Here is a 14262-nt window from a genome sequence, read left to right as displayed (position 1 = left end):
GAACACAATCCGGGTGACCTGTGTGACATGAGGACAAAGCCTCAGCTGCTGGGGGTCCACATCCCTTAACCAGCCCATATGGCTCAGACAAAACTGCTACAATGGTCCGCACAAAGGAAACACGGTGGGAGGGATGGTCGGCTCGCTTCTGTGCGTACGTGTACCCACAGGATCTGACGATTTGTCTGTGTTTGTACATTAACATGCTGATGATCGGGGATTATCGGCTGTCGAGCGCAAGGAGCGCCAAGCCAATTATTCCCTTTCCTCTCCTGACATAAATACTGTCTTTGCATGTGATTCGGCAGAACGTGAAGGTGTGCATTTACAAAACAAAAGAGTGTCAGAGTTGTCCCTTGTTTGTTTTTTTCTTCTTCTTCTTCTTCCTTGTACTTAGTGAATACGGGCAAAATTTGAGGATGTATTTGTACTTTTAATCTGGCTTTAGGACAAGTTTCAGCAAAAATAAAGGCATATTTACATATTGTTTTCTATGTTTGCTTTAGGGTTGAGACTAAAGCAAACATAAAGTAGTTCATAAACTCTGCATCCCTGAACTAAACACGGAGAAGTGGAGCATTCCGTTTTTATGCTCCACTAATCTGGAGCAAATTTACAGGAAACTTTAAATCGAGGCTGAAAGCCCTTCTGTTAGCGCTGCCTTCGATTCATAACAACCGGAACATTGATCTACATATGTGATGTGCATTTCATCATGGCATTTGACAAAATGTAAAGTTTATTGCTTATTTCGCGATTGGTGACGGTAATATGTTTTTATGACGTAAAGCACTTTGAATTGCCTCGTTGCTGAAATGTTTTGAGCATTTTTATTCAACTTTTGAGTCCTGAGCATTCATTTCCAACTCCTGCCTCAAATGTTTAGATGGATTTAGGTCTGAGCTCAGCTCTGGTTTCACATTAAAGCCATCCAACACATTTCTGTTTGTGTTTTATTTTTTCTTTAGCTCAGTCCATGCTCCTATCAACTCTGACCAGCTTCCACGTTTTGCATGCAGTCTTCCTCTTCTTTTCTCTCATTTTTGCTGTGACCCCTTCATACTTGCCACAGTTTCAAAATTGGACTTTTCTCTTCTTCTCTTTCAAAATGAGGTCACTTCTTCCAACTTTTCAGATCAGGACATATTCGTGGAGTGCACATCTAGTTAGCGTATTCTCTACACTTCTTCCTTAGTCCTTACTGGTTGCCCACCGATGTTCTCTATCAAACCTCTTCATAGACCGGCTGGCTGGACTTATACGAAGGACAATTAAATGTCCTCATGAGGATGTAAGTGCGAGATCGTGTGAGTGAAATCCGTCTCCTTTACAGGCTGTTTCCTGCATGTGAGCCCTTCCTCTGCCCTTTCCCTGTGAGCTGATGGCCTTGCTAAGAGCCCCCCTGCTGAGGTCTCCCTCTGCAGCTCTTTGTGTTTTGCGGCAATTGGAAGAGACCTCCTACTTTTAAAACACACACACACACATACACACACACACACACACACACACGAGAGCTCTCTCACTCTGCACTCTGTCCAGTCGCTCTCCCCTTTCCCGGCGTGCGCACACATTCTTTCATTTATATCTCACCAGATTTACTCCTTACGCAAAAGGAAGAGTCGCGAGATCCCTGCGCGACGTTATAAAATGGTCTCATTCCTAGAAAATCCAAACACATTTTCTGCACCAAATTTAAAGAATTCTTTAAAATAAACGCGTTCCTTTTGGTGCGACGCTTTCCCAACGTTTTCCTCTGTGTTGTCACGACTACAAAATGTAGCTTAAAAGAAAAATACTAAAAAAAAAAAATTAAGGTATGCTCTGTCTCCAGTGAGCTACTACAGCTGTCAAAATAACCCCGTTTTTTTTTTTGTTTGTTTGTTTCTTTTGAAGTAAATGATTCTGTTAAAAGCTTCTAAGTCGTTAGTATGTTGTAGAGTAGATATTTCTCTTGGTATTTTCATTTACTATATTCAGGTTAGTTTGGTTGAAGCTAATGAGGCTAGACCAAAGCAAACTTCTACCAAAATTAGAGCAACTTGTTAAAACTGTCACAGTGGCTCATATCAGCGTTACCAATTGAACAGTTACTTGACGTCACGTCTGCATGTGGGTATAATTTACACGGATGCTGGTCGTCATTTACACGGGAAATGCAAGTTATGATTTCAGGTTATTCTGTCTGAAACACTGAGATTTATCTTTGCAAACAAAAGACATTTGCCATGGAAACATTGTGTACAATCGTGTTTTTATTTTTTTATAAGTACCACTATATATTTCAACATACACAACACATATTCATACATTTTCAAGATGTTTGTTGAACTCCTTAAATGCCAGTCCTAGCAGTCAAAGTCCTTATTTGGCAGATTTTGTTTTGTCCCATTCCACATATGCAAATTTGGAAATATTTTTTCAAAAATGGCCATTGACTCTGGACTATTTTCACATTTCATGCAAAGTCATTTAAAAGTTGTTTAATTCCCATCCCGTATGCTTGGCAGATTAAATATTTTCACCTCGTTGGACAACGCATCATGAAAAATCTGAAACGATTTGAAGATCAACGAATGACAAAAAACAAACAAACAAACAAAAAAAAACTGCAATAGCAGTATACTCAGAAAAATGCATTATGAATGGGAGTCAGCGGCATTAAAATAATTACCTAAAAGAGGGAAAATACTGGACAAATTCACATTCAACCCCAAAATACTCAAACTGGCACATCAAAAGCTATGCAGAAATAAATCTGGGACAAGTATTGCGTCACAAAAAAACGAAGCAAACTTGAGGAATTTGACTTTCACTCCTTTTAGGAGGAGGAATTTCACTCGGCTCTGCCTGCTTTGCATTTTTACCTCAAACTATTTCAGGGAAACACATTTTACGACGACTCCAATTTAGAAAAAAAGAGCCGAGGTACTCAGCGCTGATAAATAGTTATAGCATTTCTCTAATGGTCCTCACTGCGGTGAAGTGGGCCACTTTTTGCTCTTAGACCACCCTTCATCAGATATTTAGAATACCAGAAATGATTACACAAAGCTGCTTTCAGGGGCGAGAATATTAACAATGAGTTATGATGAGCCGTGTGGGTTTTTTTTTAAACGTTTGCCCTGAGCCACGTCAGCCCAGCAGTGATGCAGCGGAGGTGCATTTTCTCCGGGGGCCATATTCTCTCTTTCTCCCCATCCACTCTCTTCTCCACTCTTCACCCTCTCCAATTAGGGAGGCTCCAGCTGTGTACCAGTCAGGATCAGAGGCTGCCTCTATTAGCCAAATCCATTTGTGTAGCGATTGAATCACTCCCCAATCTTCTCTTTTCGTCCCCCAGCCTCCCAAATATGAGCCATGTGTACACCCTCGCTTCACTAGTGCACCAACAACATGCAGGCAAACACCGCAGCCTTTTCTGTGACAGACTGGAGATGAAATAGAAACGGGGAAGACGTCTGTCCTGGGAAAACAGGAGGACAACCGAGGCCACCGTACAAATCTAATTAGACTATTTATATTGAGCTGATACTCTCTGGTATAAATTAAAAATGATTTGCTAATGAAACCGGATTCGTCTTTCTGAAGTTTACAGCCTTCAAAAATCCACCTGCCAACTTCACCTGTTTATGTATAAAATTCCTCTCAACATAAAAGACAGTTTTCCTCACAGACTAACAAAATAAAAAAAATAAAAAATCTGGTTAAAGGTGACCTTGTCTTCCCTGTGCTCTCTTGCATTCAACCAATAGGAACACAGAAACATAAAGAAGGGACTTACGGCACAAAGAAACTCTTAGCTTGAGTGGCTTCTGAATTCCTCCTTGTTCCTGCTATATTTCACCATTTACTCCAGAAGGTGGCACAATTGTGTAGGAACTGGACGAAGGCCAGCCTTGGACCACGGTGCCTTCAGTGCGCCGCAGACGGTGTGTAAACCAAGGACTTCATCCTCATGTGGTTGAATAAAACAGAGCAAGCTTGTTTGTTCAGTTTGTGGCAAGAGACTTCTTGACCCCGATAGGGTGATAAGTTGGCAAAATGTCACGGCCTGGAGCAAAGAATAGAAAAAAAAAGAAAAAATAAAAAAAAATCGGCTTCTTTTACAGTCATATTGTGTGATTCAAACCAAAGAAGGGTAAGTCTTTTGCTAATCCGTTCCCTTTTTTTTTTAAGAGTACTTTCCGGGCTTCCACTTGCTATCGTCGCATTTAGATTCTCTCTTCACACAATATCGGCGCTTTCTTTCTTCTGCTTGACCTTCTTAGGCTCCCGTAGCAGCTGCTATAACACCGGTTTGAAAAATGTCACAGCGGTTTACACAAACAGGAGTAATATAAACTATTTGCGTTGGATGGTTGTTTACATAGAAGCTGATGAATATTTACATGGGACACGGAGCGGGTTGGTGCCCCACCAAAGACCTTCCTCCCTGAAACAGACACCGAAGTGGAACGTGTAAAACTATCTAAGCTAATTCACGACGAATGTCAGCTCAGTTTGTTACAAGAAGAAAAAAAGAGTTATGATGTGATAAAATGCAGCCAATGGGTGGATGAATAAATCACCATGATGTTTTTGAGGATTTTCATTTGGACTTAGCTAACGCTAAGCTGTTGGCGTTAGCTACCATTACTAACCATCTTGCATGGAGTCGAGGCTGGTTCTTCCGAAAAAAAGACCAAGAGACCAAGACTGTATTTCTGTGTATTGTGGTGAACATTGGATATTTTAAGCAATTACTTTAGACATTGCTTTTTTGTCAAAGTATCAATGTTAGGAAGAAAAAACACATCCTGGAATGGTTCTGTAGCTCAGGTTGATGCATACATTTTAAGACTTAAAATGTATGCAAAATCAGGGTTTATCTGCCTAAAAACAAATAAAATCACATTAACAATATTTAGATCTTTGCTTCCAACTTTTACTTTAAGAAAACAGTTTCAAGTTTGTGGAGAAAAGGTCATGTTTTTTCTCACCGGCTGATCTCAAGTGGATCTGTAGTGCCATTTTAACCAGCAGCACACACAGTCAGTGCGTTAAGCAACAGTCTGTTAAAGATTTCGGTAACACTTTATTTGAAGGGGGTTGAATAAGACTGACATGACACTGTCATAAACATGACATAACACCTGTCATGAACATGAATAAGCCTTCATGAATATTTATGACTGTTGTCATAAAACGTCATTTGGTAAATTATGACACTTTTAATACAAAGTTGACATTATTCAAAATGTCTTTGTTATGACAACTTGACATTAACCAAGAAATCATTACTGATATAACTTTGTTATAAAAGTATTACTGATTGCACTTTAAAAATTAGGTAACTTTATGTTATTAAAGGTAAAGTTTAAACAGTAATGATTTCGTGGTTAATGTCAAGTTGTCATAAAGACATTTTGAATGTCAACTTTGAATTAAAAGTGTCATAATTTACCGAATGACGCTTTATGACAACAGTTATAAATATTCATGAAGACTTATTCATGTTTATGACAGTGTCATGTCAGTCTTATTCAACCCCCTTCAAATAAAGTGTTACCAAGATTTCTAACACAATTACCATTTTGATGTATGTCTTATGTCATCTTGATTTCTACTGGACTACTTTCCATCCAAGTGAAATCTTAAAAACACTGTCGTGTGTTTGTACTTATGTCACCCTTAACTCACAATTTTACTCTTTTCAAAACACACCGGCAGAAATATCATTGAAAACCGAGAATGTCCCAGCTGTCGGTTTCGCCTTCTGAAGTTCACCGCTGAGGCGTTTGAGCTGATTTTCACGACACGAGTTTAAGAAAAATGATTTGGGACTAAAAAAGAAAAAAAAAAAACTTGGCAATGTATTCATTTTTGTAGAAGCTGCTTGTGCTTCTACCCCTTCAGGAGACAATTGAGAGCTTCTTCTCATGGTTGTTGTTTATTATTTTGCCTGTAATTATGCTTTAGCTCACAGTTCAGAAACGCACAGCAGACAAGAAAGTGTCATAATAACCATTTGGGTGATTGCTGGATGCACTTAACTTAGGTTTTCATATTTAAATGCTTCTACGACGGCAGGTGAAAATGAAACTACTTAACTACTTAGTTATAACTAAGTAGAAAATCCATGCACTAAAAGAGACGGATTGTGTATAAAGTTTTATCTTTATACACCACCATTTAAGAAAGCTGGACTCCACTTCCTTAAAACAGTATCTTCTGATAAATAGCACTCTCACTGCCTGCTAACAAAGGAGTTAACATAATATTGTTCAGTGGAACTAGAAAAACTCTGTAAAAGTGAATTTAGGAGGGTGATAATATTAGCAATTGCAATTTTTAAAATTTAAATACATTGCATGTAATGTAATGTTCAGCAATGGTTTGAATCTAAGATCAATTATTTTCTCTAACAACAAATCTGACCTGAAGATTTTGATTAGCATTTAGCTGAATGTGTTGGTTTGGTTGAATGTTAGCCTTGTTTATGGTGTGCACTAGAGAATGGTGCACACAACCATTTCTATTTAGGTTGTGTTACGAATTGATATATTAACTTAGTGGAACTTGAGAACTGTCATAAACTTTGCGGAAAGTTTCTGTACTGGATCAGGATTTGAACATTTCCAGCATTAGCTAGCTTAGCGACAGCGCTAACTCTGGTCAAACTTTCCCGCCAGCTAGACTTCTTCATCCTGAGGCTGCCATGGATTTTAAAATGGATTTAAAAACATTTTTAAATGTTTATTAAGGTTTCTGTGACACTTTATGACTGAACAACAGGTCTGTTCTCTGAACCTGTACTTTTTGTTTGCACGCACAAATGACTACGGCCAGCTGGTATTGATTCATCCCAGCTTACGGATGATAATGTATGTTTAGAAGATGACTAATAAGATATTTTATACACATACTACCGTCTTGTTTTTATTAACTGGTGATCAAGCAGATGTTTTGTACTTCTGTTTGAATATTGAAATATAAATCGTCTGCCTGTTGTCCTTAAAGTCTTAAAACACAAAACATAACTTTGACTCTACTTATAATGATTGACAATATGGAGTTAAATGATCTGAACATTTAAGTTTAAGTAAATTTTAAAAATTCCATGAAATTTAACTAATTAATTCACTTTGAGCTGCTAAACTTACACAACTTTGGTTTAAAAGTATTAATTAAAATGTACGTAGACAAAACTTCTGCTAATTGTTGCCAAATATTTACATTTCTTTTACAGTTTTCTTTGGAGTCGTCTGCCCTGTTTATGATACTAATTCTTGTTATGGTGAATTTGTATCTATTAAAATATATTTTTAGACAAATAAAAATAAAATAAATAGATGTTATTTATTTTCTGAGATAAAAAGAAAGTTTCTTTTAGCATTTTTTTTTCCAACAATGAATGTTCAAGTTAATATTTTATCTTAAATTATATCCAACCTTTACGTTAGAATCAATTTGCAATTGAAGTCTGAACTAAAACAACCGTCTCATGTTTTCATTAATTACCTTTTTTTTTCTCTTTTTTTTAGCTTCTTTCATTTCCTTATGAAGTCCTCAGCAGGAATGTCAGGGATCTCCAAGGTCACATGTTCAGATCTCCATTCCCCTCCAACAAAGAAGAACTTTTGGCCGCCATCGCCGAACTTCGAATCAACTTAGTTTTGTCTTCTCCGTGGCTCATCACTCTCAAGATGGTAGTGCTGCTGATTGGGATTTGTATTTTCAAAGCCGGGGCGGGAAAGCGAGTGGGTGTTCGGGGGGCGTGTAGGTGTTTGGCGCGGAAAAAGACAATACAATTAAATGATTAATGCACAGCGGGCACACTGACAATTAAAACTATTATAGAAATTAAAATGGCATTATGTCACAGTGGAAAGCTGATGATACCCGTGCCGTCTTTTTAAAAGCAATTTTCATAATTTCAATAATTGAAATTACTGCATATTCATTCATTTACTGGGTGAGGAGGGCTAAGAGCGGCTACTAATGAAATGCAATCATTAGCATCCAAACAAAGTAATTGGGTAGTCTTTTATCCTTGGAGATAGGTGATAAGGCACAATCACCCCGTCACCCCCCTCCATCAAAACGCAAAAGCAAGTAATTAAAGTGCAGACAAAGATGAGGCCATCGCTGCGGCTGTGCTGTACACCACTGAAAACAGCCCTGATTGCCTTGATTAGGGACCTTACTGTACCCTCTGATTTTGTTTATGGATCCGCTCCCCATCTTTCAGGAAAAGAAGGCGTAGATGGGTGTGGGCTCTGGGTTTGTTTTGGATGTGGCTAATAAACCTGTTGGGAAATTCTTGGGGAATTTCGACGTGCACCGCGCTTCCCCCTCCACCCCCGCCCCCCGAGGACCCCACTTCCTCCCTGTGATGGAGCTAGAAAGCACAACTAAATCCACATTTAGCTCAGTTAGAGATCGGCTCCTTGTACATACTTAAGTTAATGGAAAACCGTGCTGCTGCGCGGGACAATTACCAACCTGCTCCGGAGGGCAGGGGAGTAAGAAACGGGAAGATGGGTGGAGGTGGAGAAGTGACTCGGAGAAGAAGAGAGAGGTTGAAGTGAGAGGGAGATGGGCACATGAAGAGTCTTGAGAAAAAGAGCTCCTTCTCGCTTGTCTCTCTAGTGGGGGACATGGTACGCTCTCTCTCTCTCTCTCTCTCTTCCTGGCCGGCTCCTCCGTGGTTTTTAGGGCGCGTCTTTGCACTGCGCACCCTCACTCCCCCCACTTCTTCCTCCACTATTTCCCCCTCCTAGGGGAGGGTCATTAGGCCCTCCTGGAGGCAAGTCAAGAATATAATGCGAAAGGGGCCACCTGCCAAAAAAAAAAAAAAAAGCGCAGTGGAACCTGTGCTGTCCTTCTCTGCTTCTACGTGTTGACCCAAAGACTCAGGAAGTTATACCCAGTGCCTTGTAAAAGTATTCCCACAGATTGAACTTTTACACACTTTGGCATATTCGATAATACAAAAAGATAAAAATGTATTGAGTTAATCATATTAAATAATGCGACAGCTTCAATTTATTAGACAGATCAGCAAAAAGCACAAGTTTTACTCTGCTGTCCTTAAGCAAAACTGAAATTGTCCTGTTTTTATCTTGTTTTGCTGTCATGAAAATAAGATTATTATAATTATTTTTGTAAATGAGATTATTAATTATTATTATTATTATTTTATCTCAGTAAGTTTTTTCGCTTTCTGGTTAAATAAAGTTTACCAACAAACAGGATTCAGTGCCACTGTTTGTCTCTGAAAATTACCTAATTAAGAAATGGTGTCTAAGTTGTCTAATCTCAAACTAGAAGAAGGTAATAATCAGAGGACACGGGGTCGACATTTATCGTATCGTTTATGATTCAGTGATAAAAGTTTGTCGTGATAAAAATTGTGATTTATCGCCGTCCCAAAGAAATTCCCGTACATGATGTTTAAAAACCTACACAACTGTCTGTATTGTCTGGATTTTTTTAATATATATAGTTTTCTCCATTTCTCTTAAAAAATATATTTTATATTCATGTATTTTAAGTGCAGTTATTGTGTGCAGCTTAGTGATGCAAATCACACTTTCTACGTGACTTATGTCCTAAAGAAGTGCATTACAAATGGGAATGTATTTAACGTATTTAACCACGTCGACGTGGTTAAATACCAATTTCTTTCCACACGACAAAGTGTTTAATAAAATTCCACATTCAAGTTTTGTATTGTAAACGGAATAATGTGAGAAAGGAGCATTGAGAGCTTATGGATTTGCGTCTTCGGTGGTCTGAGAGGAAGCTGATTTCTTGCCAGCATATATTAAAAAAAAAAAGGTTGATATGTGGTCACCTTCTCCTCCATCTCTGCTGAAACGGACAGACGGGAGGACGACAAAAGAGGCGAAGCAAAACCTCCTCCTCCTACATCCTTGGACTTCATGCCCACCATTTCATTTTGCGGCTCGGGAAAGTAGAGCTTTTCATCTCAAAAGATCAACAGATTTCTCTCCTTCACCCTTTTTCTCTCTCTCTCTATCTCTCTTTTTCCCATTTTCTTCCTCCACTCTTCACTCATTCGTACACCTTGGCAAATGGGAAAACTGTCCTTGGTTGGATTCTGTTTTTCAAAGGAATCAATTCTCGTTTGTGCACACTTGATCTAACCCTGTGACAGGCATTAAGTGTCTCCAGCCCGATACGGAGGCCTCGTGCTCTGTGTGCTGATGGACGCGGCCCATTATCACACGCACGCGCGCGCACACACACACACACACGTTCTTCACACACAAAAAAGTGCATTTGTTCACATGGTCATGCATGCGCAAATGTGGCTACAGGGACACAGGCGTGGATTAATAGACACATTGCACTGAATGCACATTTCACTTAAATATATGTAAGTTTATGCATGCAGGCGACACGGACTGAGTCGGTGTGACTGTGAAAGCTGTGCGTGGAAGACGTGTGCATCAGGGCCAGACCAGACGACCTCCACAGGAGATGTTAGAGGCCAGGAGAGAAACGCTCCAGTCTGGAGGCGTCTAAGCTGAGAGGGAAATCAGAAAATAGGTAATGAGATGAACACAGGAACAAAATCGAAGTTGGAAAACATGTTTACACCGAAAACGAAGCATAAAAATGTCAGATTATTTAAGGTTCTCCAAAGAATCTAAACCGATCTTAAAGGTAGACAAAAAAGTAAAAACAGCTGATCATATTCACAGATCGGCTGCATGAAGCTCGAACTCTCAGATTCACCGTTGATTTCAAGTTTCAGTGCTTTGAGGAGTTTTATTTTATAGTTTTCATATTTTAAATAAATTGTGAGCCGGTACAGCTGTTCCCACTGAGACACTAAACTGTTTGCACATTTTTTTTTTATATAAGATAGATTAAGTTCAAGCAGATTGGATGGAAGGTGATTGAAAACAACACCTTTCATTTTTTACTACAGATTGTCATGTGGATTTAGATCTGGACTTTGACTGGGCCATTCAAAGACATGAAGGTTGATGCTCCAGTCAGGTGGACACTATTCTCTTCTCAATTTTTCGTCCGATTTTGTCAAAGGTTTTTCACGACTTCACCCAACGACGATGTGAGCTTGATGTTTTTCCTCCACATACATTCAAATCTGATTCTAATGAAGTCAAATTTTGCAATTTAAAAAGATGCAACATCATCATCATCAGTGCAAGAGAAGGTAACCTTACTCCATGCAAAGCTCTAAATCTGAAGAAAGGAATGGAGCAGAAATCATTTTGATCATCTCACCTGACCTACATCTTGAAATTTTAAGTCTGATTTACTTGCATGAGGCGATAAAAAGGGTAAAGACGCAGTGCAGAGTATCTTAAAGGTTTCAACTATGCATTTGTTTTGTTTTGTTGTTTACTGCATGTTATCTATTTCTCCTCACCTTTCCAGGATTCCCAATGGACGCATTTGTCTCAAAGTGTTTGCAATGGTACGTTTTGTTGTGCCGGCGTGGGATGGGAACGAGCGCTGCCATGTGTTCTGCTCATGTCGGTGGAAAATGAGATCAAAGACCTCGACGCTGAATTTCACCAGGAGAAATCCTCACACGTCTGTCGTCACGGCCAAAGATTTCCACTGCAGCAGAAACGTTTCAGATCTCGGTTTGTGCTGACAAACCACATTGTTTTAGAGTTGGAGCACAGCGATGAAACTCTTATTAACACAAAGGAAATCCTTTTACCGAGACAAAAAAACCAATATATTACGTCAACAACTCACGCTCTTTGTGTTTGTGCTGCAGTCAAAAACGATCAGTTTGCAATCATATCAAGAGATCAGAGTTGTGAACAAATTGGATTTAGTGTTCATCCAGCTGAATAGTAAAACATTATAGATCTCTGATTTATTATTATATGTTAAATCGTTATTTGATTTGTTTATTGGAAGCATAAAAATATCTTCCTGTTGTCTGTTATGAGCCATGTCAGGCACAGAGGTGACGTCACACTGTGTGCGAAGAAAAGGCGAGTCTAATAATACGCAGATATTACAAATTATTTAATCATTTTAAAACACTTAGCTTAAAGTGACCGGCTGATTTCTCAGTGAATTTCTATTTGTACCCAGAATGGCTGAAGGCCTCCATTTTGTTAACCAGCAAAAAATCATTGAAGAGAAAAATCTTGCCGCTCAAGAACATATTCTTAAACCAGCAGATTGCATTTTTCTTCCCAGGCTGCCATGGATCCCAGGTAACATATAAATATAATGTCTGATGTAGTTTAAGGGAAGCCGCTAATCAGAATCTCACTGTATAACTTTAGCGACTACATTACACGGTAACAGATTAACCATTTCCCCCCCCCCAAAAAAAACAAAAAACAAAACCCCACAATGTGGATATTTAAAACCTGTTCCCATAGTTTGTCTGTTCCCTACCTGCCTTTTTCAATATTCTTTAATTGTCTGTGATTTCTCCCTTGTTGGCGTGTCACAAAGCTGCAAAAAAAAAAAAAAAAAAAAACACGGCGAGTGTTGAAAAGAGAGAGAGAGAGTGAAGAGAGGCAAAGAAAGAGAAATTGGAGACGGAAGAATGTGTTTGATTAGAGCAAGTTTGCTCAATCTTGAGTTCGCTATTGTGTTTCTGGCGGATGTGTGAATGTTACACCGACCAGAAAGGCTAAGAAAAGACGGGCATGGGAAACATGCACACTGACATTTCTTAATCAAATATGGCAATCAGGGGGCCAACCGACAGCATACCATTTGCAATCCCTTTTAATTCATAATCAAAAGCTGAGCAAATGAGGGAGAAATTGAGAAAGAAAGAGAGAAGAGGGGGAGGCGGGAGGAAGGGGGTGGGTGGGGGAGAGTGAGGGAGAAGGAAGGAGAGGGAGAGAGATGCAGGTCATTACATCTCTTTTTACTGGCCCGATGAGAGCAATGTAGAATTAATCAGAGGCCATTAGGCTGTATTTACTTACCACGGCAGGGGCTCTGATCTCTCTCCCTCTTTCTCAGGAAACGAACCCTGATATGATCCCACTCTGCTCCGGCCCTGTAGTAGAAGATGGAGCGGGACTAAGAATAAGGGTATAACGAGAACGAACCACACAGCTCTCTGTGTGTGTGTGTGTGTGTGAGATAAGAGAGAGTGCATGCGATCTGGGACATTATGCTGCATCATGTGGGTGTTGTATGTGCCGAGGAGGTAGCTGCGGCGAGGAGAGGAGCTGGAGAGGGATGCTCTTAAATCAGAGTGTGTAATCCCCCGTGGGGTCAGCCTGTGGCCTCTGATGTTGACTCACAACTCAGGCTATCACACATCTCTCTCCCTTTCTCTCCTAATGCACTGCTGCCATTACTCACCCGGGTCACCGAAATCCCCGGAGTAATGGGGATGTGGCTGCGGCATCAACTTAGCACAATCTCAGGAAAATGGAGATCAAACATCTCGAGAAGAGTGCTTTTTCTTTTTTCTTTTTTTTTGTGGTCTGACTTACACATTTTTTTCATCCTTAATAAATATCTTAAAGATATTGACCTAATTTGGTATGTTAGTTGTTTTTTTCCCCCTTTCTTTAAGACCTGAAGAAATGAACAGCCTGCAAAAATATTTGTCAAAAATCTTAACACAACTGTTTGTGGGTTAAATGTAAAAGGATCTTAAATTAAAATGAAAACATCCAGATTCTCCTTTTGAATGAAGTATTGTTGTCTTGGTAACAAAAGGCCTGATAATATTCAGTTAAGTTTACAGCTGATGAAATCAAGTCAAGTTCATTTGGACAGCACATTTTAGCAACAAAGCATGTCAAAGTGCTTTGCGCTATAAAAACAAAATATACTCACCAAGCAATAAACATGACATTTTGTCAAAACCATCCTTACACTGGCTCAGAGAATAGACTTTAATTAGTCACTTAACAGGTTAGCTACAAAATAAATTAGTCTTCAGAAGTTGATTCAAATTACATCTAAGCTTCTAGCAATCACCCTTTCTGTGTAAGAGCTTTGTTATGCAATTCCTGATTCATTGGAAATAAAATATAATGTCTACAGCACCTTAAAAGCAGGAAATGCCACTTGAACGTATTCACATTTAGTGAAACACATCAGACAGATCAGGGTAAAGTCGATCAATGCAACATCTGAAAATGCAAAGAGGGAACTTCTTGAAAATGGAACGGCCAAATCTGCCAAGAACGCCTAAACGAATTGACGCGTTGATCAGAGAAGCAGCAGGAAGTCCTGCGGCGACGCTGGAGGAGCTGCAGCGCTCCACAGCTCAGGTGA

General features: G+C 39.4%; 2 long non-coding RNA genes across 2 annotated transcripts; both read right to left on the bottom strand.

Annotated features, from left to right (window-relative positions):
- Positions 1-2234: 2234 nt before the first annotated feature.
- Positions 2235-4959, bottom strand: LOC106959497 (uncharacterized). Its single transcript, XR_001427366.1, has 2 exons — positions 3782-4959; positions 2235-3463 (listed from the first exon to the last, which is right to left on the bottom strand). It is a non-coding gene; the product is annotated as an uncharacterized LOC106959497 (long non-coding RNA).
- A 7770-nt stretch (positions 4960-12729) lies between these two features.
- On the bottom strand, positions 12730-13034 carry LOC106959498 (uncharacterized). The gene is made up of 2 exons (XR_001427367.1): positions 12951-13034; positions 12730-12762 (listed from the first exon to the last, which is right to left on the bottom strand). It is a non-coding gene; the product is annotated as an uncharacterized LOC106959498 (long non-coding RNA).
- Between the last annotated feature and the right edge of the window lie 1228 nt (positions 13035-14262).

The sequence above is a fragment of the Poecilia latipinna genome, unplaced genomic scaffold, assembly GCF_001443285.1.
Source record: "Poecilia latipinna isolate Pla-1442-1.1 unplaced genomic scaffold, P_latipinna-1.0 Scaffold1087, whole genome shotgun sequence".
Lineage (NCBI taxonomy): Eukaryota > Metazoa > Chordata > Actinopteri > Cyprinodontiformes > Poeciliidae > Poecilia > Poecilia latipinna.
The sequence above is the reverse complement of the archived record's forward strand: the minus strand, read 5'-3'. Positions and strand labels throughout refer to the sequence as shown.